Source organism: Pollicipes pollicipes, unplaced genomic scaffold (assembly GCF_011947565.3).
Source record: "Pollicipes pollicipes isolate AB1234 unplaced genomic scaffold, Ppol_2.1 Scaffold_4002;HRSCAF=4701_pilon_pilon_pilon, whole genome shotgun sequence".
In the NCBI taxonomy this organism is placed as follows: Eukaryota; Metazoa; Arthropoda; class Thecostraca; order Pollicipedomorpha; family Pollicipedidae; genus Pollicipes; species Pollicipes pollicipes.
This window is the reverse complement of record NW_023596420.1, coordinates 33,669,844-33,696,636: the sequence shown is the minus strand read 5'-3', so window position 1 is coordinate 33,696,636 and position 26,793 is coordinate 33,669,844. Positions and strand designations below refer to the sequence as shown.

Genomic DNA, 26,793 nt, shown 5'->3' with positions numbered 1-26,793 from the left:
GCCATTCGAGCTTGCCTCGCCTTGCCGATTGATGTCACCTCTCAGCATATGTCATTCAACTATAGACACAGGCACTCCAGAGAATAAACCTTCTCTGCATTTACAAAAGCCTCCCCGTGGGGAAATCGAACCCCGGTCTCTCGCGTGACAGGCGGGGATACTCACCACTATACTTACGAGGAGCGGTATTATCCCCAAACTTACTAACAACGAACAGGTATCATCTATACACCGAGTCCCTGAAAATGTGCGGCAGATATCTCGCCACCACGACAAATGAGGATATCGCTGCTTCTCCCACCGCACTCTGTCAAACCCCTCTGTCAACTCTTGTCACACTCTGTCAAATTATTCATTGTCGCTCCAAATGTCTCCCTGCCCATCAGCTAGTCAGTCACTCACGTCACCGTGGTCTGACAGCTCTGACCTTTGCATTACTTCCCCGCGTTTCTGTCAGTAGTTTGATAGCCCGATCCTCTCACAGCCGTGCGCTGACAACCCTGGCCGCGTTGTATCAGCAGCAGCACCTTTCACACAGCGGTGTCTAAAGAGTAGTATGCGCCTGACACGTATCTGGGCGTACACCTGGATTATGCTGTCATCATACTACGTTGTATGCAATGTATCTTGGAGGCGTCCGGCAATGCTTGACTGAACAGGCGCTGTGGTTTTACAATGGGAATGAAAGTTGTGCGTGGTGTGAAAAGCAGTCATGTCTTGGGATCTGTTTAACCTCTGCTGTTAGCCAAAACAGTTTTATCGCTGTTCGTATCGTTTGTCACATTTTCCTCGAGCACCTAAGTTGATTGCGTGACTGCGGCACTCCGTTCGGTGCTAGTAAGGTTGGGATGATCCCGGCCCTCGCTAGGACCACGAACAGCGAATGCTGTCGCGTATACGCCACGGACCTTTTGACCACGAAAAGGCCCTTCGAACCTGATCTACATGTACAAAATCATCCTCGTACAGCGAACCGACGGACCGGCATCATATGTTCTTCGAGCATCTTCTTTAATTGGATGACTGCGTTAGTCCGGCTCGTTGTAAGTATGGTTGTTGCTGATCGACATCGATGGCCTGTATACGCAGTTTAACGTGTATTATCAGAGACACGGACAACAAGAATCTAGCCAGGTTGTCCGTCGACGTCATGCATGCCATGTCGTGTGTCGATACAGCGAGATAATGTATTTATTACATTGAGTTCGTTTTGCAGTAGAAGTAATGTCGCATCAGTAAAATGAAGTAAAGCAGCGTATGAGTAAAGGCTGCATACGTTTATAGAGTAGAAATAATGGCGGGTGCATGCTTTTGAAGCATACATTATTGTGTAACACACAGATGGTTTGAAAGTATTTGTTCAGATGTAATGTCGCGTGATAGTATATACTATAGATGTTCTCAATATAATACCACGTTAAGTGGACACCTGATGGTAGGAGTCTTTTGCCGTGGTACTGATGTGACACCGGGGTAGACTTTCGGGTTCACGTTCGATCGTGACCGATGGTCGCATCCCGGGAAGCGACTGCTCAAAAGCCTCCCCGTCGGGGAATCGAACCCCGGTCTCCCGCGTGACAGGCGGGGATACTCACCACTATACTAACGAGGAGCAGGCTTGCTGGCTATTTACGTACTTACTTCTTCTAGTTACCAAACTTACTAACAACGAACAGGTGTTGTCTTTACACCGATTCCCTGAAAATGTGCCACAGATATCTCGCCACCACGACAAATGAGGATATCGCTGCTTCTCCCACCGCACTCTGTCAAACCTCTCTGTCAACTATTGTCACACTGTCAAATGATTCGATGTCGCTCCAAATTTCTCGCTACCCATCAGCTAGTCAGTCACTCACGTCGCCGTGATCTGACAGCCCTGACCTTGACATTACTGTCCCGCCTTTCTACGTCACTGGTTTGATAGCCCGATCTTCTCACAGCGGTGTCCTGACAACCCTGGCCGCGTTGTATCAGCAGCAGCACATTTCACACAGCGGTGTCTAAAGATTAGTCTGCGCCTTGCACGCATCTGGGCCTACATCTGGATTATGTTGCCATCATGCTATGTCGTATGCAGTGTATCTTGGAGGCGTCCGACAATGCTTGGTTGAACAGGTGCTGCGGTTTCACAATGGGAATGGAGGTTGTACGTGGTGTGAAAAGCAGTCGTGCCTTGGGATCTGTTTAACCTCTGCTGTTAGCCAAAGCAGTTTTACTGCTGTTTGATTTTGACTTGGTCCCGTTGTGCATGGTGACATCAAGAGTTCCAAATAACGATGTCGCACGCGTCATCATTTTCCCCGTAACAGAAAGCTATAAGATCTCGCTCATTGGCTGTGGGGCTCAACCACTGACGGCATGATCGCTTGGACAGGTACACCTTTCATAACATGGACTGAGAGCAAATTGACTGTCTAAGTCTTTTCCTTGCTCTGGTGGTAGAGCAGGGGAATGTATCATAAAACCCTGCTTTGTGTCCCAGGCAACGAAAAGAGAAAAAATTCGGGCTTTGACACCTACATGGCTAAGTCCAACATCATTTATTTCTTATCGGGACTCCGTAATAACTGACGGCGGTAGTATAGTTATAATGATCATGCTACGTGATATAAACTTATGAAGTGGTGAAACGTGTCGAAAAACTAAGTATTTCAAAAAATGGTATAAACTTTTGTAACTGTTGGAAGCCATGCAAAATTACTCAGTTTTTATACATCAGGCAAACGCCATTGTTCGAATTATGTTCAAGAGCGTCGTGCTGAGAAAAACGGCCCACAGCCCCTGTAACCAACACCATCCCTATCTAGATGAACCGTGCACCTGCCATGCATGTGCATTCATCCGTTTCAGTCGCCGCGAGCTTCATTATTTATTCCAAGGCTAGGTAGCTGCGAGACCTCACTCATTGACATGCATACATACATGCATGTTGAGGTCCTACCAAAAGTGTAGACTGGTGCTTGGATATCGTGACTTAAACCGCGCCGTTCTAGATGGTTTTGATGCAACCACCACTGCCAGAACATGGAACACTCTAAAATGCGAGTGTTGGCACACCTAGCATTACAATACCATGCCGGCCTTCATTGCAGACACTTAAAGACTAAGGTCGGCTAGTGGCAAGTCGCCAACCAGATGTTTATCAACTTATGCATCACCTATTTCTTCCGAAGTGTTGATGACGAGGATACCTAATACAAAAGGGTACATGACTAGAAATTATGGCATGAGCGGGCTTGTTATTGTTGGGGGAGGGTACGCTGAGAGTCTTAAGACCCCCGACGCCAAATGAACATGTTGCGACACCGCCTCCAAAATTGCCCAATCTGTGCGAAATGGACTCATCCACACCGATCATGACGTCATAGGTTGAAGAGCACAGCCAATGAGCGGTGTCGCGTAGCTTCGAAATACTGGAAAAATAATGACCTATGCCGTACAACATTTCGCGTTTGCTTCGAGCATCTTCATTGTTTTAGTGACTACGGCAATCCGGTCAATTGCGGATACAGTTGGTCGCATGCTGCTCTTCGTTTATTTAGTGGCGAGTATCCCCGGCCTGTTGCACGGGATCCCGGGGTTCGATTCCTCGGTGGGTAGGCTTTTGTGAAGGTAGGACGGGCGCATCCACTCAATGTAGATGTACATTGTAGCGTTCGTCCTCGTTTTGAGGACAGTGGCTTGCGGATGACTTCTAGTCCCTATTGTATAAGGTCCCTGCAGTCGCTTCTGCACGCTTAGAAGTCGTCGGCGTTACGAATGCGTGCTGTTTTGGGATGAGTGAACCATCAATGGAGTTATAAAATTGTCCGGGCCTATTCCAAAAGTGTGAGAATTCGTTTTTTCTTCAATGATAAAATGCACCGAAAATCTGCCTAGAAGTCCACTCAATTTGGAACGCATAAAACACTCACACTTACGCTTTGCCTTTAATCTCTCACAAAACAGACCGAAACACCCGTGTTGTGAAAAATACTCGGTTTGTGACGAAGGTTTGTCTTGTGAGAAGTCGAAGACATAGCGTAAGGATGAATGTTTAACGTGTTCTGCATTCGTTAGGCTTAAAGCACATATTTAATCCATATTTTCTCGTCCATCAAGCCAGAATGAACTCCAGCGGGTTTGAGACACAAACATTCGTAACGCCGGCGACTTCCGATCATACACCAATAACCGCAGGAGCTCGATACAGCCCGGACCAGAAGACATACGCAACTCATCCACCTCGAAATCAGAAAGGACAATACGACAAGCAAACAAACCCGCTCCTTCGGGAAACCAAACCCCGGTCTCCTTCGTGACATGCGGGGATACTTACCAAAGAGGTGACACAGTCACTCCTGTACAAAACTGCGTGACATGCGGGGAATCGAACCCCGGTCTCCCCCGTAACAGGCGGGGATACTCACCACTATACTAACGAGGAATAATGTGCGCAAAACCATACCCACAATCCACCAGACCACCGTAGTCTCTGAAATGATGTCAATTATTGAGGAAGACGTGTCGTGATTGTTTGCATCCTTATTTGTTGTCATCAATATTTTCACGCTCAATGAAACCAAACTATCGCGAAGAGCGATACAACAGCTTTGGTCAACGGCGGAGCCACACCAGCTCCCAAGGTAAGACTGCTTTTCGCAACGCGTTGAATGTTCATTCTCGTTGTGAAACGACAACGCACTTTCAGTCATTGCCGGACGCTAGCAAACTATACAATAAACGACATGACAGGATAATCCAGTTGTGCGCCCAGATGCGTGTAAGGCGCAGACCAGTATAACACTACATGGTGAAATGTGCTGCTGTTGCTGTTGCTGCCCATATAACGCGGCCAGAGTTTTCAGAGCGCCACGGTGAGAGGATCGGGCTATCAAACCAGTGGCATAGCACTGAAAGGCAGGACAGTGATGCCAACGTCATGACTGTTAGATGGCGGTGTCATAAGTGATTGGCTAGCTGACAGAGTGTGAGAAGACACTGAGCTCCTCGCGGCAATTTCATTTCATGGCGGACGATTCAGTTTTAAAGCTAAGGTGCTGTCTTACGCGAACCAAATAACCTCTGCATGACGCACTTTGACAGGAAATGTCGATAAATCGCAAAATTATGAAGGCACATGACTTCCAAGGGTATTTGATCAGAAATATTGGCAAAAGCCGGCTCGTTATTGCTTGATGCCAAGCACGCTGAGAGCCTTAGATCCCGGCGCCAAAAGACAGCGTCGTCAATGGCTCCTCGCCGACGAAAGGAGGCGTCAAAGGGTCGAAAGCCGGTGAAATTATGCCTCCTACATTTCCCCAATGTGCGCAGTGGACTCGTCCAAGCGATCATGCCGTCAGTAGTTGAGCCGAATAGCCAATGAGCAGGCTGTCATAGCTTCCTTTATGGGAAAAATGATGACGCGCGCGGCATCGTTATTTGAAACCATTGATGTTACCACGCGCAATAGGACCAAGCCAAAATCAAACAGCATTTAAACTGCTGTGATCAGCAGCGGCATAGAAAAAAGAAAAAGCAGAGGTAAAACAGCTTCCAAGGCAAGATTGCTTTTCACCCCACGCAGACCTTTAGTTCCCATTGTAAAACGACAGCGTTCGTCAAATTAATCATTGCTGGACACCTGTAAATAACACCTTATGCGATCCTTATGATCCTCATGTATATGATAACACCATATGCGATATCACATGTAGAGGGGACAGTCCAGGTGTATGCGTAAATGCGTATAAGATGCGGACCAGTCTTATATCGCGGGATGAAATGTGCTACTGCTGCTGCTGCTCATATAACGCGGCGAGGGTTTTCAGAACACTGCGGTAGGGAATCGGGCTTTTAAAACAATAGTATTAGCCTTATTCCTCGGAAAACCCAGGAAATGAAGATATAGTTATGTTGATGTTTCGGCAGCATGCCTTTCTACTGCCTTTCGGCAGCTATATCTTCATTCTCCTAGTATTTCCGAGGAATAAGGCTAATATTTCTGCCTTACCTGTGTGACTAGTATTCCTCGCTAATGCACTGAACAGCTTACGAAATCGGACTTTTAAAACAGCGACGTAGCACTGAAAGGCAGGACAGTAATGCCAAGGTCAGACCTGTCAGACCACGGCGAGGTCAGTGACGTACTATCAGATGAACAAGAAGAAGTTTGGAGCAACAATGAATCATTTGACGGTGTGGTAAGAGTAAACGGAGAGGTTCGGCAGAATGTGGTGGGGAGAGCGACAATATAGTCACTTAAAGTGGTGGTAGGGCGTCTGTCTCACATTTTCAGGAACTCGGTTTAAAGATAACACCTGGATCGCTCAGTCCTATCTACCCTTCACAGGGAGCAGCTCCAACATTCTAGCCGTTCGAACTCGTTTTGCCTGTACCAAATCCTCCCTGCGCGGCGATGTCTGTCTCGCCCCGCCGCTAGACCATGTGCAGAGCATGTCCGGTTTGTCACAGTTTCCTTGAGCATCTTAGTTGATTGCGTGACTGCGGCAGTCCGGTTCGGCGCTAGTTAGAATGAGGTGATTCCGGTCCTCATTAGTATAGTGGTGGGTACCCCCGCCTGTCACGGGAGACCGGGGTTCGATTCCCCGACGGGGAGGATTATGTGCCTGTAGAAAAGGTCCATTCCTGAAGTGCCTGCACCCGTGGTTGGGCCACGTCTGTTCGGAAGTAACGGTGACGTTAATCCGCAAGGCCCGTGAAGCTCGACTGACATTCGAGATTAATCCAGGTCTTCTGTCGTGGTCGACTGTCTGGCGAGCATCGCCTCTCAGTCCTTTGCTGGTGGAGCAGCCGTTCATCACGCCACGTTGCTGTGAACACTCTTGTCCCTCGCGTTATATGAGCACCAACAACAGATAGTTCATCCTGTGATGTCTAGCTCCCCTGGCCTTCACCTTGTCCGCATCCTGACGAACTCCTGAATTGCCTTACCATGTAGTATATTTTGCAAGCGTCCGGTAAGCAAGTGGCTAGTTGAAAAGGCGGCGGCGGTTTTCCATCGTGAATGTACGGTCCACGTGGTGCGAAAGCAAACTCGCCTCATGAGTCTACTACCTCTGCTGTTGAACGAAGCAGCTTTGCTGCTGTTTGACTTCGGCTGAAGCCCATTGAGCATGTTGAGATCGATGGTTCCAAATAAGGATGGCACCAAAGCATGTCCAGTTTGTCACATTTTTCTGGTGCGTCGTCGTTGGTTGAGTGACTACGGCAGCGCGGTCAGTTGTAGGGAAGGTTAGGTACGTGCCACTCCTCGTTAGTATAGTGGTGAGTATCCCCGCCTGTCACGCGGGAGACCGGGGTTCGATTCCCCGACGGGGAGGATTTTGAGCAGTCGCTTCCGAGACGCGTTTATCCGTCGCGATCGAGCAAGGACCGCACACATGCCTCGGTCTGCCCCGGTGTTACATCAGTGCCACGGCAAAAACTCTTACCAACAGATCTTCACTTCATGTGTCATTACTTCTACTGAAAACGTCTATATTCCTTAATTGTACGCGACATGGTTTATTTCAAATATGCTTGCAAATGACATAATTGCTACGTCAAAAAGCATATGCTTTAAAAGCATGTGCCCGTCATAATTTCTTCAGAGAGCTATATAACCTTTACTTATAACTTACCTTACTATATTTCATTTTACTGATGCGACATTACTTCGACTGCAAGATCTCATACGCAACATGAGTGCTTCACGACAATGCGTGTACTGTAAAAGCACATGACCGTCATTACTTCTACAGCAAAAACGTATGCATTCTTGACTTCTACTCTGTCTACTGCGATAATGCCTACACGACATCCCGCCATTAGTTATACAGCTTAGGCTTATGTAGCCCTTACTTATACGCGGCATTACTTTTGCTGCAAAAACTCATACACATGAGTGCTACACGACAAAACGTATGCTACAAAAAATCTAGGCACTCGTAATTTCTGTTACGTTATTTGCTGATATATGACATTACATCTACTACATACGGTTATATGTGACGTTAGTGCTTCACGACAAAGCTGAGACCTGAAAGCTGACACCAGTCGTGATGTCTTCGGCAAAACTTATGTGGTCTTTAGTTGTGAGCGATGTTACTTACGCTGCCAATACTTGTAGGCGACATTTGTGCTTTACCACACAGGCCATATTTCACCATTTGTACCAACTGCTTTTACTCATGGCTGAAGCCTCACAAAAAGCACATACACCTAAAAGCGGAAGGAGCGAACGCGTGGAAGTGCTTGGACGGGCAATAAAAACTAAAGGTGTCCACTTCATGGTATTGGTACATAAGTGCTGTTGCAAATATTGCAATCGACATATCCACATGGGCAACAGTTCTAGGCAAATGTTTTCTACTAAAAAAGACGTCTAGTGGAGTGGCGAAGTGCCGGAAAAAGTTTTGGGCAAGCAAGGAAAGCGACTAAACCTGTCCCAAAAAGCATAAAACGATACTTGCTCCGGATGTGACACTTGACTTACAACCATACACGATGTGTACAGTGAGCACCTGACTGAAAATGTAACTACAGCGTTCACTAAAACGCCATATTTCTTCTACAGCAATAACTCACGCAATGCCTTAGGGTCTTCACGGCAAAAATAATGACTTAAAAGTTTGTACGTACTATTAAGATTTTTTATTCATGATTTGAAATTTCTACAGGCTTTACTCAAACGCGAAATACGACAAATCGACAAGGGAACTCGACGTAATGAGTTCACCACTTTTGGTATCGCCACCACAAACTTTTAAATGCAGAATTGCCCAGGTGCGGCTCCCTCCTATCCTGGAAGTTTTTTCTTCACTTATGCTATGTGTCCACGCATTTTGCACTTTACTGCTAAGTGTTGACACAAGAAGTAGCGTCGAGTATACTTCTGCTGCTGCAACGTAGAGATGTATACGTTTTGCAGCGGAAGTAATGACACATATGTTTTTTAACCCAAACATGTGGCCGTGTGGCGCTAGTGTTGCGCGCAAATATCTGCAGTGGAAATAACTTCGGATATAGATAATGACTATGTAAGATTTTGCAGTAGAAATAGTAAAGCGCGTAAATTCGTGGGTCAAAAGTTTTATCGCGTAGCACTAATGTCATGTATGAACATTGGCAGCTGAAGTAATACAGCGGCACTTTGTCGGTAGGTATTTTACTGAGGCATGGATGTCATAGAGCCGTCTGCTCCTTCCAAAAGTATGCACTCAATGCGTTGTCAACCAAGGCTCTGCACGCCAAATGCATGATGACTCAAGATCGCAATACCATTCACTTTGTCAAAAAAAGGTTTATGCCTCATCATTTCTGTCAAGTCTGTGCTTCAACCACAGGCAGAATGGGTGGTGGGCACCATATCGCGCTAATTTCATGTGAAAGTATCTGAACCCATATAGTTAGGATCAAAGACCAAGAGTAAGCTTGAATATTTCATGTTCCCTTCATCGGTTAGGCTCCAAAGCACTTTTTTGCTTATCGTCTGTACTTTATCGTCTGCTTGCTGAAGGTAGAATATATTCGAAAACGTGTCAGATACGCCTGAACACTTCCACAACCTCATTGGCCTTCTCCGATCCCAAAACTGCACAAATTTGGAAATAGCAAATACTCTCGAGCATACACCAACGACCTATCGACAACGAACAGGCCCTACGGACCTACCTGTATAATATCCCCCTCGCACAGGGAACCGGCGAACCAGCGTCATGTTATCATCAAGCATCTTTTTTGATTGGGTGACTGCGGTAGTCCGGCCCGTTGTAAGTAGGAATGTCATTGACTACTCCGTTTGTGCGGTGGTGAGTATCCCCGCCTGTCAAGCGGGAGACCTCGGTTCGATTCCCGGACGGACGAGTTTTGTACAGATGTGAATGATCTCCTCTGTACAGCGAACATGCTTGGCGTAGCATCCATCCTCAACTCGAGATAGATGGATCTTATACGCATGCAGCGTGTATTCTCAGCGACCTGGACATCAAACAATCTAGATATGTATACCGTCGACGTCATACATAGCCATGCTTTTGCGCCTTTTGGTGTTCCAACGAGAAAGATTCTACGTGACGAACCGTAGAGTCTTTAACGGACGCGCAAATTTTTTCCACGTCTTAGACAAGATCGCAGTGAGGCAGAGATGGCGCAACGTATTCAGCCATAAACAGGTCACTCTACGTGCTTAAGAGCAACCATATGTGGTCAAAATGTGTTAATGCATTCAAACACAATAATTTGCAGTTTTCATTTTTAAGAGTATGCATAGTACCTGTAACGAATATCTTAGTTCCTTTGCGTGCGAAATTGTTGTCACGTCAGTTGCAAACATTTACAAAGGAGAGGTGTCGCGCTGCAAACACATCCGGCGAAGCTTGTTCTTGACACCACGTGGAACAGAACATTCTTGGTGCGTCGCGAATACATTCCCAGTCTTGGTTGCATGATATTTCATGGGTCGATGGTGTATGCTCGGAAACATTCGCTGTTAGCGAATGCGTGAAGTTTTGGGACGGGGTAGCGTTTTTAGAGTAGGAATAATGACGGGAGCATGCTTTTGAAGCATACGTTTTCTTGTGTAACACACAGGTGGTTTTTAAGTATTTTTTAGAAGCTGTACTGTCGCGTAAAAGCAAATGCTAAAGATGTTTTCCGTACAAGCACTGCCACTTGAGGTTCACATCTGTTGGTAGCAGTTCTCGCCGCGGCACTGATATGACACCGGAGCAGACCGAAGGAGGTTTACGGTCCGCGTACGATCTCAACCGGTGACCGCGTCTCGGGAAGCGACTGCTCAAAACCCTCCCCGTCGGGGAATCGAACCCCGGTCTCCCGCGTGACAGGCGGGGATACTCACCACTATACTAACGAGGAGCGACGTGCGCCCAGCCTTCCCTGCGACTGACCGGGCTGCCGTAGTCACTCAGCCAACGATGACGCACCAGAAAAATGTGACAAACCGGATATGCTTCGGCGCCATCCTTATTTGAAACCATCAACGTTAACATGCTCAACGGGCCTCAGCCAAAATCAAACGGCAGCAAACCTGTTTCATTCAACAGCCGAGGTTAAGCAGCTTCCAAGGTGAGTTTGCCTTCCGCATCACGCAGACAATACATTCACGATGAAAAACGCAGCCGCCTTTTCAACTAGTCATTACCGGACGCTTGCAACATATACTACATGGTAAGGTGATTCTGGAGTACGTCAAGATGCAGATACGGCGAAGGCCAGGTTAGATAGACATCACGGGGAGAAAATATCTGGTGTTGGTACTCATATAACGCAAGCCACAACAGTTTTCAGAGCACCGTGGCGTGACGAACGGCTGTTCCACCAGTAAAGGACTGAAAGGCGGAACTCGCCAGACAGTCGAACACAACAGTAAAGTGTTCGACAACAACAAACTGGACATGCTTCAACAACAGCAACAACCGTGAATGCCATTCGAGCCTGCCTTGCCTTGCCGACTTATGTCACCTTTCAGCATATGTCATTAAACTATAGACACAGGCACTCCAGAGAATTAACCCTCTCTGCCGTCACAAAACCCTCCCCGTCGGGGAATCGAACCCCGGTCTCCCGCGTGACAGGCGGGGATACTCACCACTATACTAACGAGGAGCAAACTCACTTGATATTTACGTACTTACTTACCACTTCTAGTTACCAAACTTACTAACAACGAACAGGTGTTGTCTTTACACCGATTCCCTGAAAATGTGCCACAGATATCTCGCCACCACGACAAATGAGGATATCGCTGCTTCTCCCACCGCACTCTGTCAAACCTCTCTGTCAACTCTTGTCACACTCTGTCAAATGATTCGATGTCGCTCCAAATTTCTCCCTGCCCATCAGCTAGTCAGTCACTCACGTCACCGTGGTCTGACAGCTCTGACCTTGGCATTACTGTCCCGCCTTTCTACGTCAGTGATTTGATAACCCGATCCTCTCACAGTGGTGGCCTGACAACCCTGGCCGCGTTGTATCAGCAGCAGCACATTTCACACAGCGGTGTCTAAAGAATAGTCTGCGCCTTACACGCATCTGGGTGTACACCTGGATTATGCAGTCATCATGCTATGACGTATGCAATGTATATTGGAGGCGTCCGGGAATGCTTGCTTGAACAGGCGTTATGGTTTTACAATGGGAATGGAAGCTGTACGTGGTGTGAAAAGCAGTCTTTCCTTGGAATCTGTTTAACCTCTGCTGTTAGCCAAAACAGTTTTATCGCTGTTAGATTTTGACTTGGCTCCATTGCGCATGGTGACATCAAGAGTTCCAAATAAGTATGTCGCACGCGCCATCATTTTCCCCGCACTAGAAAGCTATAAGAGCTCGCTCATTGGCTGTGTGACTCAACCACTGACGGCATGATCGCTTGGACGGGTTTTCACAAAACTTTCATAACATGGATTGAGAGCAAATTGACTGTCTAAGTCCTTTCCTTGTTCAGTTGATAGAGCGTTAGAATGTATCATAACACCCTGCTTTGAGTCCCAGCAATGGAAAGAATAGTTCGGACTTCGACGCATACATGGCTAAGTCCAACATCATTTATTTCTGATCAGGACTCCAAAATAACTGACGGCGGTAGTATAGTTATAATGATTATGTTACGCGATATAAACTTATGAAGTGGTGAAATGTGTTGGACAAATAAGCACTTCGAAAAAGTGGTGCCAACGTTTGTAACTGGTGGAAACCATGTGTAATTAATCAGTTTTCACGCATCAGGCAAACGCAATTGTTCGAATTATATTCAACAGCGTCGTGCTGAGAAAAACGGCCCATTGCCCCCGTAACCAGCGCCATCCCTATCTAGATGAACCGTGCACCTGCCCTGCATGTGCATTCATCCGTCTTAGTCGCCGCGAGCGTCATTATTTTTTCCAATACTAGGTAGCTGTGAGAGCTCACTCATTGGCGTGCATACACGCATGCATGTAAAGGTCTTACCAAGAGTGTGTACTCGTTCCTGGACATCGTGATTTAAACTGCACAGTTCTAGATAGGTTTGATGTAACCACTATCGGTAGAACATGAAACACTTAAAGACGACGAGTGTCGGCGCACCGAGTTTTACAATACCCTGCCGGCCTTTATTGCAGACATTTAAAGACTTAAGCTCGGGTAGTGGCAGGTCGCCAACCAAATATTTATCAACTTGTGCATCACTACGGTGACTACGGTGGTCCGGTCGATTGCGGGTGTGGTTCCGAATGGAGCACTCCTCGTTAGTATAGTGGTGAGTATCCCCGCCTGTCACGCGGGAGACCGGGGTTCGATTCCCGACGGGGAGGGTTTTGTCCAGGAAGGGCCGTTTCATCTCTGTGGTGAGCATCCCCGCCTGTCGCACGTGAGACCGGGTTACGGTTTCCCGACGGGACGGTTCCTGTAAAATGTCTGATAAAGTGTTCGTCATAGCGTTCATCCTCATTTCGAGGTAGATGGGTTTCGTACGGCTTGTAGTCCCGGCTATATCGAGCTCCTATGATCGTTGGTGTACGATAGGAAGTCGTCGCGTTTCGAGTGGGTGTGTCTCAAAGCTGTTGGAGCTCGTTCTGCTCTGATCGAGCAGACGATGCTGATTATAATTCTGCTTTGAAGACCAGCCAATCCGGAGCATATTAAATATTTATCCTTCCGGTTCGTATTCGATCCCTTAGACAACAGGCATTTTACACAAAACGGATATATTTCAGAACATGTAAGATTTTATTCGTTTTGTGAGGGATTGCAGACAAAGCGCAAGAGTAAAGATGTCGTATGGTTCAAATTGGGTGGGCTTCAAGGTAAATTTTTTAATTGATATCTTCTGGCCTCTCAAAAAATGATTCTAATACGTTTAAGGTACTGTTGAACAATTTCACAACTTCATTCACGGTTCGCTCATCCCAAACAGCACGTATTCGCGATGCCGACGACTTCTAAGCCTACACTAACGACAGCAAGAGCTCAATACAGTCGGGATTGGAAGCCGTACGCAAGCCATCAATCTCGAAATGAGTATGAACGCCACGATGTACACGTGCACTGGAAAGGCGAACCCGTCCCACTTTCACAAAACCCTCCCCGTCGGGGAATCGAACCCCGGTCTCCCGCGTGACAGGCGGGGATACTCACCACTATACTAACGAGGAGCAGCACACTGCAAACTGTACCCATAATCGACCGGGCTGCCGCAGTCACTGAGACAATAATGATGCTCGGGAAAACGCGAATCGTTGTGCGGCATGTGTCATTATTTGTCTAGTACTACGTAGCTATCAGGCATCGCTCATTGGCTGTACGGCTCAGCCTCTGACGTCATGATCGGTATGGACGAGTCCATTTCGCACACATGGGGAATTTTAAAGGCGGTGTCTCACGAGCTCCCTGCCATTGACGTCTCCCTTCGCAGGGCGGGGGGCGGTGGGGGGGGTCATTGACAGCGTTTTCATTTGGCGTCGGGGATCGCAAGACTCTCAGCGCACACTGCTTCAAAACAATAACTAGCCCGCTCAAGCCATCATTTCTATGCAAATACCCTGCAGTGTTTTGTACAATAATTCAATAATTTGGCGATTAATGAACATTTTGCGTGAATCAGTTCATGTTAAGGGTGATAAAATATCAGGTTGATGACTTAACACTACTGGAACTTTAAGCCGAAAGGTCTGCATTAAGGCCCGGCAGGACATTTTAATGCCCGGTGTGCCAACTCGCGCCGTTCAAGTTCAAGCGCCGACAAGCTCGGCTGCGGTGTGCCACTCTGTGACATACCACATCATCACAGCTGGACCGCTGCGTGTCGCACGACCACGGCGCTTGGCCCGGAATCGTTTTGAAATCTCTCAGGGAGGAATTTAACAAGCTGTGCAAGCCCGGCGTCTTAAGACCGCCCAAGAGCGGCTTGGCCTCAGCCGTGCACCTGATCCCGAAGGTCCACTCCCGGAGAGTGGCGCCCATGCGGTGATTATCATGCGCTGAGCGGCTCCTCCGCTCCGGACGGATACCTGGTGGCTCACCTGCAAGGTCCACGTCGGTCACCTCTGCGACTGTAAGGTTAGACCTGGTGCGGGCATACGACCAGGTCCCGGTGGAGCCGTCGGATGTTCCGAAGACCGCCATCACAGCGCCATTCCGACTCTTCGAGACGGTCCGTTTGCCATTCGGTCCCCGCAAGGATGGCCAAACCTTTCCACGATTCATGGATGAAGTGCTGCATGGATTGCCATAGGACATTTGTCTGTTTGGGCGACATTCTGGTCGCTAGCAAGTCGGAGCACGAACATCTCCGACGCCTTTACCTGGTCCTCGAACGACTCGACAAGTTCAGGCTGGTCATGTAGGGAATAACTGTATTTTAGGCCCTGAAAAGTTTAGTTCCTTGGCCTAATAAAGTTACTGAGCTCGACATCGTTCCATTCCAGACAATATATGCGTTGTGCAGAATTTCCCACAACCAGTTACGGAGAACCAGCTCCAGCTTTTCATCGGAATGGTGGCATATTACCTTCGCTTTATAGAGTGCTGGTCTCATGTTAGGACCGTGTAAAGGCAGAATTATCTCATAAAGGCAGAATATCAACTGTGCAGAATTATCGCAACCTGCAAAAGCTTCTTTGGCAGAGTGAGCGTCATGACGCGAATCAAGAGGCCTGTCGCAAATACCTGCGTACTTGCTTCGGCTTTTCGTTAGTTTCAATCTATCTGCTACCACATACGGTTGCACGCGGCTCACATTTCACATGTATTACGGAGATCGTCAGGTCTAGCTACGTGTGGAAAACTTGCCGAAGCGCAGTTGCAGGGAGGTAAACGGCCTGCGTTCGGCCGCGTCTGGTGGCGGACCTCTTGATGCAATCGCTTAAAATTCTCCCCCCCCCCTCGGGGAATCGGACCCCGGTCTGCCGCGTGACAGGTGGGATACTCACCACTATACTAACGAGGAGTGACAACGTCACCTACTTTATTAACAGCAAGCTGGACTGACGTATCACTCGACGAATGGAAGTGATCAAGGAAGCTGCACAGACTGGACATACCCTGGACATGGTCCAGGGGCGGGGTGAGCCAGACATCGCCGGTTCGCTGTGCAGAGCAAATTTCGCACAGGTAGATGCGTCCGAAGGGGTAGAGCGAGTGAGATGCTCCTCGAAAGGGGTAGATAGGAGTGAGTGATCCATGCGCTATTTCTAAATAATGGTCCTGAAAATGTACGAGGTAAATACCCCCACTTCAAACTGACTAAGTCGTTCCCTCCCCTATCATGCTCCGTCAAAACTCTCTGACAATTCTTGTCACACTCTGTCATATGATTCGATGCTGCTCCAAACCTCTCCCTGCCCATCCGCTAGTCAGTCACTCACGTCACCGTGGTCTGACAGCTCTCACCTTGGCCCTACTGTCCCACCTTTCAGTGGTATATTCCCAAACGCATTTAGGTGTACACCTGGATTACCCTGTCATGGCGTATATCATGTTTTTTTTTTTGCATGCGCATGGCAATGACCGATTGAAATTCCTCGTCGTTTTACAACGGAATGACCGGTTTACGTGGTGCGAAAGGGAGTCTTGCCTTGAAAGTTAACTGGCCTCTGCTGTTGACCAAAGCAGTTTCGTTGCTGTTTGACTTTGGCTTGGGCCCCTTATGTAATGTACCATCAATGACACCAGCACATCGTGTCACGTTTTCTTCGAGCACCGTCTTTGTTTCTGCGACTACGGCAGTCCGGTCAATTGTGGGTGTGGTAACCTCCTACATCACTCCTCGTTAGTATAGTGGTGAGTATCCCCAGCCTGTCACGCGGGAGACCGGGGTTCGATTCCCCGACGGGGAGGGTTTTCTTCAGGAAAAGGTAAGGCTGCTCCTCCAGCAAGACAAGGCAGAAAGAACATTAGCACTTAAGCCGGAAATGTGTCAAGGGGAGCGTATACGTACCGTCGGTTCCAGCGAATTCTATCATCATCATAGCCAGAGTGGATGGTAGTCATCATTGCGTGAAACGCGCTGGTTGCAGCATTCGCAGCATATGCCATAGCTCATCGTTTTTCAAGTGCGGAAAGCTTCTTCTGGCCGTGGCGTTTAGCGCGGACGGTCCTGCGCACCTACGTAGGTGGCCACGGCATCCCTGCTGTGAGGTTCACCGGCTCTCACTGGCTTAAACAGTACAACTGAGTGGCTGTACCAAGGCAGTCGGACAGGCGCACGGCATCGGACACGGAGAGAGTGAGCAGCACTATTCCGGTGTGGTGCGTGCCACTGACGTACAAAACTCAGCAACGGCCGTCCACACCGGCACCAAATGCTGACCGTTCGCGACCCTCCGCCTCCGGAGGATGACCCGGCTTACCCGGTTGTCTACCTTTCGGTCGATGATGCGCTCTTCGAGGTGCACACAGGGCCTGGCCAGGGCCATCCTTGACGTGTGGGGCGACAGCCCTGTCATGTTGGAATCATATGCTCCTCTCTCCCTCACCATCAGTCTAACTCGTCAGCCTCAGAAGGGCCCCAGCATGTTGACGTCAACGCTCTCGCACTGCGACGTGTCCGACCGCGGGCGAGAAGCAGTCTGCACACTGGAGGAAGCGTTACTGAGACAGCTGACACTCATGACGTACCACGCCATCACGACTCTAGGACCGGCTGCTCAGGTATTTGTCTTCAGCCAAATGTGCTATCCATTCACGTTCATCAGCTTTTCGACACTGGGCCTGTGTTAAGGCGCAAGCTGTGTAGAATTACTGTCATGTGAAAATATCGAGAATCAAGAAGTCTGTTGCTAATATGTGCTTACTAACTTCGGATTTTCACTAGTTTCAATCCATTTGCCAGTGCATAGTGCTGTAGGCGGCTTGCATATCATATGCATTACGAAGATCATGAGGTTTGTCGAGGTGTGAATGACTTGTTGAAAGACATCCGGGGGGGGGGGGGGGGGGGCGGTAAACGGTCCGTATCGCATCGCGAGTGATGACAGTGACAACAGGTTTGCTGCTGCTTGATTTTGGCTTGGGCCCATTAATCGTGGAAGTATCGTGGTAATGCCGCACAATCACATCACGTTTTCCTTGAGCATCGTCATTGTTTCTGTGACTGCGACAGTCCGGTCGATCGTGGGCATGGTAAAATATACATTACTCCTCGTTAGTATAGTGGTGAGTATCCCCGCCTGTCACGCGGGACCGGGGTTCGATTCCCCGACGGGGAGGTTTTGTAGAGGCTAGGAGAAGGCTACAACGCCTTGGCGCTGTAAATTCGTGCAGGTTGGGAGTTAGCTGAATTCTATTTCGGGCGTATCTCAAAAGGGTTCAATGAAACGTCTCACATTTGAGGGTATTGAGGCAAGCATCAGGTTTTAGGAAATAAGCTCACTTATCACTATTGGTATACATTCTATTTGGAAAAGACTTCTCTAGACACCACAATTCTCTGCTAGTAGTAAGTAAATACTTCCCTCAGTACGTCATGGTTTGATTACATCATTGTACTCTGGACAGCATTGACTAGGAGCCAACTGATGACCGTTATATCTGGAAATCGTGCTCACGAACGCCACATAAAGACGCCTCGACAGTTACATTTTTATTGACCTCAATCGCCGTACGGCTTATGAAATGGCGGGATTTGAATGAAGTCATTATTGCGTCATCAATGCCAAGGTGACTTTGAAAGTACTCGCACTGAAATGTTCTTTCATTTCCGCGGCGTGTAGCTCAAAAACTAAAAGGGCTTAGGGCCTTAAGAAGCAGGGTTGGGATGTGAACAGCGCCGAAAGTTCTTCAAGATGGCTAGTTTCAGTTCAAAGCCTCATATAAATGTGAAACACAGCCCTTTCTGGCTCTTTCTCGTCTTGAACGAGCATAAAATGAGGATTAAAAAATCAGCTCTGCAAACCAACCAATTCAGTAGGCATGTGGAACATTTATCTTCACGCTTTGCCTTCGATCCGTCACATGTACTAAAATGTTGTAATAGTGAAAGTAACGTCATAGAGTGCTAGTCTCCCGTTGGGACCGTATTCAGACACAAACTGTGTAGAATTACCGCAACACGCAAAGGATTTGTGGCAAAGTGAACGTTATGAGGTAAATCAAGGAGCCTGTCGCAAATATCTGCATACTAACTTCAGCTTTTCGTTGCTTTCAACCGTATTCGCCACTGTACAAGGTTTCACCGGCTCACATACCACGTGTATTACGGTGATCACCAGGTCTATCCGCGCGTGGCAGACCTGCTAAAGTGCAGATGCAGGGGGGTAAACCCATCCCGTTGGGGAATCGAACCCCCGTCTCCCGCGTGACAGGCGGGAATACTCACAGCTATACTAACGGGGAGCTGCAGCGGTCGCTACCTTACTAACAACGAGTCGGACTGCCGCAGTCACGAAACGAACTGAAGGTGCTCAAGGAAACACCCATGCTTAGAATCATCGACATCTGCCAGCTCTGATGATTAGTCCAGGGACCAACTAGAAGTGAGTTAGTTAAAAGGGAGACCCCCTGATGTGTACAAACAGGTTCCTGAAGCCGACAAGTGTACAGAGAGAACCCTGAAAGTGTCGGTGACAGGAAGCTTGATTGATCAGGTGGTGAGCACGATCACACCTCAGACGTGCGCCAAGGTCACAGGTAAAATGACAATGCGTGTAAACCTTAGCTTCCCCCCCCCCCCCCTATTCAAATGGCGATGCTGTTGCTTCTCCCAGCACACTCCTTCAAAACTCCATGTCAACTCTTGTCGCACTCTGTCATTTGATTCGATGTAGCTATAAATTTATCCCTGCCCATCAGCTAGTCAGTCACTCATGTCACCGCGATCTGACTGTCCTGGCCTCGGCACTACTGCTCCGACTTTCTACGTCACTTGTTTGATAGCCCCGATCGTTTCACCGCGGTACAATGAAAACCCTGGCTACGTTATGTGAACAGCAGCAACAGCACATTTCACCCTACGGTGTCTAAAGAGTGGTCTGCGCCCTACACGCATCTAGGCGTACACCTGGACTATCCCGTCATATCTTGCTTTTTTGCAAGCGTGCGGCAATGAATGACTGAAATACATCGTCGTCTTACAATGGAAATGAACGGTCTACGTGGTGCGACAAGTAGTCTTGCTTTCAGAGCTGTTAAGCCTCTGCCGTCGACCCAAACAGGTTTGTTGCTGCTTGATTTGGCTCGGGCCCATTTATCGTGGAAGTATCGCAGTAATGCCGCACAACCACATCACGTTTTCTTTGAGCATCGTCATTGTTTCGGTGACTACGACAGTCTGGTCGATCGTGGTCATGGTAGCGACATCTTGCTCCTCGTTAGTATAGTGGTGAGTATCCCCGCCTGTCACGCGGGAGACCGGGGTTCGATTCCCCGACGGGGAGGCTTTTGTGGAGGTAGGACAGACTCATCTTCCGTCCAAGGTATATGATCGTCGTAGCGTTGATCCTCATTATGGGGTGGACGGATTGCGCACGGCTCCATGACCCGGCTAGTGCCGAGATTCTGTGGTCGTTTGTGTACACTTAGAGGACCTCGGCGTTGGGAATTCGTGCAATTTGGGAGTTAGCGAAACTGAGAATTTTTCGGGCGTATCTCAAAATGGTTCAATGAAATGTCTCACATTTGTGGGTATTGAGGCAAGCATCAGGTTTTATGAAACAAGCTCACTTATAACTATTGGTGTACGTTCTAATTGGAAAAGACTTCTCTAGACACCACAACTCTCTGCTAGTAGTAAGCAAATACTTCCCACTGTGCATCATGGCTTGATTACATCATCGTACTCTGCACAACATTAACTGGGAGCCAATTGACGACCGTTATTATCTGGAAATCATGCTCACGAACGCCAGACATGGACGCCTGGACAATTACATTTTTACTGACCTCGATAGCCGTATGGCTTATGAAATGGCGGCGTTTGAATTAAGTTATTATTGCGTCATCAATGCCAAGGTGACTTTGAAGTACTCGCACTGAAATGTTCTCTTCATTTCCGCGGTGTGTAGCTCAAAAACCAAAAGGGCTTAGGCCTTACGAAGCAAGGTTGGGATGTGAATAGCACCGAAAGGTCTTCAAGATGGTGCACCCATGCTTGGAACCATCGACCTCTGCCAGCTCAGCTGATTGATCCAGGGACTGACTAGAAGTGTGTTAGTTAAAAGGGAGGCCCCCCTGATGTGTACAAACAGGTTCCTGAAGCCGACAAGTGTACAGAGAGAACCCTGAAAGTGTCGGTGACAGGAAGCTTGATTGATCAGGTGGTGAGCACGATCACACCTCAGACGTGCGCCAAGGTCACAGGTAAAATGACAATGCGTGTAAACCTTAGCTTCTCCCCCCCCCCCCCTATTCAAATGGCGATGCTGTTGCTTCTCCCAGCACACTCCGTCAAAACTCCATGTCAACTCTTGTCACACTCTGTCATTTGATTCGATGTAGCTATAAATTTATCCCTGCCCATCAGCTAGTCAGTCACTCATGCCACCGCGATCTGACTGCCCTGGCCTCGGCACTACTGCTCCGAATTTCTACGTCACTTGTTTGATAGCCCCGATCGTTTCACCGCGGTACAGTGAAAACCCTGGCTACGTTATGTGAACAGCAGCAACAGCACATTTCACCCTACGGTGTCTAAAGAGTGGTCTGCGCCTTACACGCATCTAGGCGTACACCTGGATTATCCCGTCATGTCATATCTTGCTTTTCTTTTCGCAAGCGTCCGGCAATGAATGGATGAAATACATTGTCGTCTTACAATGGAAATGAACGGCCTACATGGTGCAACAAGTAGTCTTGCTTTCAAAGCTGTTAAGGCTCTACCGTCGACCCAAACAGGTTTGCTGCTGCTTGATTTGGCTTGGGCCCATAAATCGTGGAAGCATCGTGGTAATGCCGCACAACTACATCACGTTTTTTTGAGCATCGTCATTGTTTCGGTGACTACGACAGTCCGGTCGATTGTGGTCATGGTAGGTCATATGCTACTCCTCGTTAGTATAGTGGTGAGTATCCCCGCCTGTCACGCGGGAGACCGGGGTTCGATTCCCCGACGGGGAGGCTTTTGTGGAGGCAGGACAGGTTCATCTTCTGTCCAATGCATATGATGCCCCGGCTGTGCCGAGATCCTGTGGTCGTCGATCCTGTGTGCGCTCGGAAGACCTCGGCGTTTGGAATTCATGCAAGTTTGGAGTGAGCGAAACTGATAATTATTCGGGCGTAGCTCAAAAGGGTGCAATGAAATGCCTCACATTTGAGGGTATTGAGGCAAGCATTAAGTTCTATGAAACAAGCTCACTTATAACTATTGGTGTACGTTCTACTTGGAAAAGACTTCTCTAGACATCACAGTTCTATGATAGTAGTAAGCAAATACTTCCCTTACTTCCCTCAGTACATCATGGTTTGATTACATCATCGCACTCTGTACAGCATTGACTGGGAGCCAATTGACGACCGTTATATCTGGAAATCGTGCTCACGAACGCCAGACATGAACGCCTCGACAGTTATATTTTTATTGACCTCGATAGCCGTATGGCTTATGAAATGGCGGCATTTGAATTAAGTCATTATTTCGTCATCAATGCCAAGGTGACTTTGAAGTACTCGCACTGAAATGTTCTTTCATTTCCGCGGCATGTAGCTCAAAAACTGAAAGGGCTTAGTCTTAAGAAGCGGGGGTGGGATGTGAACAGCACCGAAAGGTCTTCAAGATGACTATTTCAGTTCAAAGCCCCATATAAATGTGAAACACTCCTCTTCAGACTTTTCTTTCTTGAGCGAGCAGAAAATGCGGATTACAAAATCAGCTCTGCAAACCAACCAATTCAGTTAGGCATGTGGAGCATTTGCTTTGACAATTTGTCTTCGATCCCTCACATGTACTAAAATGTTGTAATAGTGAAAGTAACGTTATAGGGTGCTAGTCTCCCGTTGGCGCTGTGTTCAGACACAAACTGTGCAGAATTACTGCAACATGCAAAGGATTTGTCGCGAAGTGAACATTATAATGTAAATCAAGGAGCCTGTCGCAAATATCTGCATACTGACTTCGGCTTTTCGTTGCTTTCAACCTATTCGCCATTGTATAAGGTTCCCAGCGGCTCACATACCATGTGTATTGCGAAGATCGTCACGTTTATCTTCGCGTGGCAGACCTGCTAAAGTGCAGATGCAGGGGGGGTAAACAGTCTGCGCTCGACCACGTCTGGTGATCGGATCTCTCGACGCAACCGCTCAAAACCCTCACCGTCGGGGAATCAAATCCTTGTCTCCCGCGTGAAAAGCGGGGATACTCACCACTATACTAACGAGGAGCGTTACTGTCCCTACCCTACCAACGACAGGCCGAAATGCCGTAGTCGGTCAACGAATGCAAATGCTCAAGGAAACTGTCACAAAGTGGACATGCTCTGGATATGGCCTAGCGGCGAGGTGAGCCAGACATCGCCCTTTTGCTGTGCAGGGAAGATTTTGTACGGATAGAACGGGTCAAAATTGGTAAACCAAATGAGGCGTTTTTGTAAACAGGCTCCTAAAAATGTGCGAAAGAAATTCCCCCCCCCCCCCTTCTCCCAGCGTCACATGACGAAGACGTGCATTCTCCCATCATGCTCTGTCAAACCCCTCCGTCAATTCTTGCCACTCTCTCTCTCTCTCTCTCAAATGATTCGGTGTCGCTCCAAATTTCTCCCTGCCCATCAGCTAGTCAGCCACACACGTCACCGTGGTCTGAAAGCCCTGACTTTGGCTTTACTGCCTCGCCGTCCAGTGTTACGTCACTGGTTTGATAATCAGGTCCTCTCATCGCGTTGCTCTGAAAACCCAGCCCGTGTTACATGAGCAGCAGCAGCAGCACATTTCATCATGTAGAGTCTAAACACCGGATCTAGCCTGGAGTTGTTTTTTTTGGGGGGGGGGGCAACCGTTCGTCGCCAGCTGGCTGATGTGGGATCCGAGGTCCAGTGCATGGTGCCTCTCGCGAGTACCTAGTAGGGACACCATTCAAGCACCAAAAAAGCACCGAAATGCTTTTAAACCTTAAACAGAAGTTAAAACAAAACATTTAAAACAAATAAAGTTAAACAGACGGTAAGTAGACGAAACTTTTATGAAGTTCTGGGAATGTTTGGCGGGCCAAAACATACTCTCAGAGGTTGTGAGGGGGGGGGGGCATGGCCCGGTGCTCCCCCCCCCCCCCCAGGGTCCGCCTATGAGTCTAAAGACTGTTCTGTGCCTTACACGCATCTGGGCCTACACCTAGATTATCTTATTATGTCGTATATTGTGCATTTTGCTGGCATCAGATAATAACTGATTGAAATGAGCTGTCGTTTTACAATGGAATGACCAGCCTACGTAGTACTAAAAGCAATCTTGTCTCGGAAGCTGTTAAGCCTCTAACGTTAACCAAAGCTGTTTCGCTGCTGTATGATTTTGGCGTGAGCCCAAATCGGCGTTGTAGCATCAATGACGCCAAATAAGGATGCCGCACAATGTGTCCCGATTTCCTCCAGCGTCGTCATTGTGTCTGCGACTCCGGTAGTTGGGTCGATGTTCGACATGTACGAGAGACGCTCACTCCTCGTTAGTATAGTGGTGAGTATCCCCGCCTGTCACGCGGGAGACCGGGGTTCGATTCCCCGACGGGGAGAGTTTTCTTCAGGATCAGATAAGCTTCGCACAGGCAGGTTTTCCTGTCCGATGCACGTGATCGTTGCAGCGCCCGTCGTCGGGCGCTGCAACGATCTGGCGTCCGCTCAGAACTCGTCGGCGCTACGAATTCGCTAGTCTTGTGTTGAATGAACCGTCAATGGGATTGCGAAGTTGATCGGTTTGCTGTGCCCGCTCTACTCTTTTACGTCCGCGGCGCGGGCCGTGTCCGCGCGCGCCGTCGGCTCCCGCAGCGGTGGCGCCGGCGCGCACCCGCCGACTCCCGCAGGGCGCCGCCCGCGCGGCCGGCGGTGGCTCGCCCCCGCGCCGCCGCGGCGGTGACGTCATGATAGCGCCGGGGTACGCAGCTACAGCTGCCGGCCAGGGACGCTCCGCTGGCGATCATGCTTCTGCCGGGAGGCTTGTGGGCTTGGGGGCTTGGGGGCTTGGGGCTGTCGATGTGCGACCCTCTTGCCATTTCCGAAATAATGACGATAGAGGGTAGCGAGAAAACGGTAGTGAGTTGATCGCAACGGGACATCACGACTGATAATAATCTGCATACTTCTTGGGCAATAACTGAGCTCACTATGCCAGATCAAAGGGCAAACTTTCCGGACAGTCGCGTTTGTTCAGCCTTACAATATAAAAAATACGACACCTTGTAGGAGCAAAATACCTATATTTGCTTGTTTCTTGTTACATTTTGAGACCATTGATGTATATATCTGTATTTTGAGCACAAAATCATGACATATGGTTCCGTTAGTGGTCATAATGTCGGTCTGCCGCGCGCGTTCCATCGTCAGCTACCGCCCGCCCGCCTGCTCAGGCTGTTGATGGCCACGCGGTGTTGCTCAAAAACCGCCGCTGCTCCGAAATCAGAAAAGCTAGGAACACGTTTCTCGTGTCAAAACACACGCAATATGGAATCCCTGTAGGCTAATAAATTTTTTAGTGTAATTGCACAACATGCCGGAAAGGTATCATCAAACCTCTAAGTAGGAAAGGGGGGGGGGGGGCGCGGGACAGTGCATCCCCTCCCCCCCCCCCCTACTATCAGGGCGAGGATTAATTTAAAACATTGAACGTGTGGTTCCCACGTGCTTCCCTGCCTCAGCAGCCAATACCGCTAGTGCTGCCAGCACTGTCTACATCAGCGTAAAATTGCCTCGTGTTTCTTTAATCCATAATGTATTTTAGTTCAAATGTCGTACACTATTTGGTGCACATGCATTTCTTAGTCCTATGGCCCACGCAAAACTTTCATGCCGTAAAACTGCGCACATATTCCAGATGCGTCATGCATGCTGTCATCTGCCTGGACCGGCTATCTTTGACCAATGAAAACCTTTATTCTATTATTGCTCAAGCTTTTCCGATCTGTGTTTTGTGTACTTACGCGTGTAATATATAGATAGAGAGAGAGAGAGAGAGAGAGAGAGAGAGAGAAGAGAGAGAGAGAAGAGAGAGAGAGAGAGAGAGAAGAATAGAGAGAGAGAGAGAGAGAGAGAAGAGGAGAGAGAGAGATAGAGAGAGAGAGAGAGAGAGAGAGAGAGAGAGAGAGAGAGAGAGAAGAGAGAGAAGAGAGAGAGAGAGAGAGAGAGAGAGAGAGAGAGAGAAGAGAGAGAGAGAGAGAGAGAGAGAGAGAGAGAGAGAAGAGAGAGGAGAGAGAGAGAGAGAGAGAGAGAGAGAGAGAGAGATAGAGAGAGAGAGAGAGAGAGAGAGAGAGAGAGAAAGATAGAGAGAGAGAGAGAGGAGAGAGAGAGAGAGAGAGAGAGAGAGAGAGAGAGAGAGAGAGAGAGAGAGCAGAGAGAGAGAGAGAGAGAGAGAGGAGAGAAGAGAGAGAGAGAGAGATGAGGAGAAGAGAAGCGGAGATGAGAGAGCGAAGAGAGAGAGCTGAAGAGAGGAGAGAGAGAGAGAGAGAGAGAGGAGAGCGAAGAGATAGAGAGAGCTCTCTCGCTATCTAGAGATAAGAGAGAGAATAGAGAAGAAATAGTCTTCTCTACGAAGAGGATCCTGAGTTCTCTCGAGGAGAGGACGAGAGCGACCCACAGAGAGCACTCAACTGAGAGACGAGAGAGGGAGGAGGATAGAGAAGAGAGATGAGAGAGAGAGAGAGAGAGAGAGTTCAAGTGCACATGCGTGCGTGTGTACGTGCGTGCG

General features: G+C 48.4%; 1 protein-coding gene and 8 non-coding genes across 9 annotated transcripts in view; 5 read left to right on the top strand and 4 right to left on the bottom strand.

The window, feature by feature from the left end:
• Positions 1-26,793, top strand: part of LOC119094404 (kelch domain-containing protein 2) — a 101,036-nt gene that overhangs the window by 72,454 nt on the left and 1,789 nt on the right. The window lies entirely within an intron of this gene.
• TRNAD-GUC (transfer RNA aspartic acid (anticodon GUC)) lies at positions 1,541-1,612 on the bottom strand. Its single transcript has one exon. It is a non-coding gene; the product is annotated as a tRNA-Asp (tRNA).
• TRNAD-GUC (transfer RNA aspartic acid (anticodon GUC)) lies at positions 7,253-7,324 on the top strand. The gene has a single exon. It is a non-coding gene; the product is annotated as a tRNA-Asp (tRNA).
• TRNAD-GUC (transfer RNA aspartic acid (anticodon GUC)) lies at positions 10,789-10,860 on the bottom strand. The gene has a single exon. It is a non-coding gene; the product is annotated as a tRNA-Asp (tRNA).
• TRNAD-GUC (transfer RNA aspartic acid (anticodon GUC)) lies at positions 11,539-11,610 on the bottom strand. The gene has a single exon. It is a non-coding gene; the product is annotated as a tRNA-Asp (tRNA).
• Positions 14,064-14,135, bottom strand: TRNAD-GUC (transfer RNA aspartic acid (anticodon GUC)). The gene has a single exon. It is a non-coding gene; the product is annotated as a tRNA-Asp (tRNA).
• Positions 20,283-20,354, top strand: TRNAD-GUC (transfer RNA aspartic acid (anticodon GUC)). The gene has a single exon. It is a non-coding gene; the product is annotated as a tRNA-Asp (tRNA).
• TRNAD-GUC (transfer RNA aspartic acid (anticodon GUC)) lies at positions 21,961-22,032 on the top strand. The gene has a single exon. It is a non-coding gene; the product is annotated as a tRNA-Asp (tRNA).
• Positions 24,557-24,628, top strand: TRNAD-GUC (transfer RNA aspartic acid (anticodon GUC)). Its single transcript has one exon. It is a non-coding gene; the product is annotated as a tRNA-Asp (tRNA).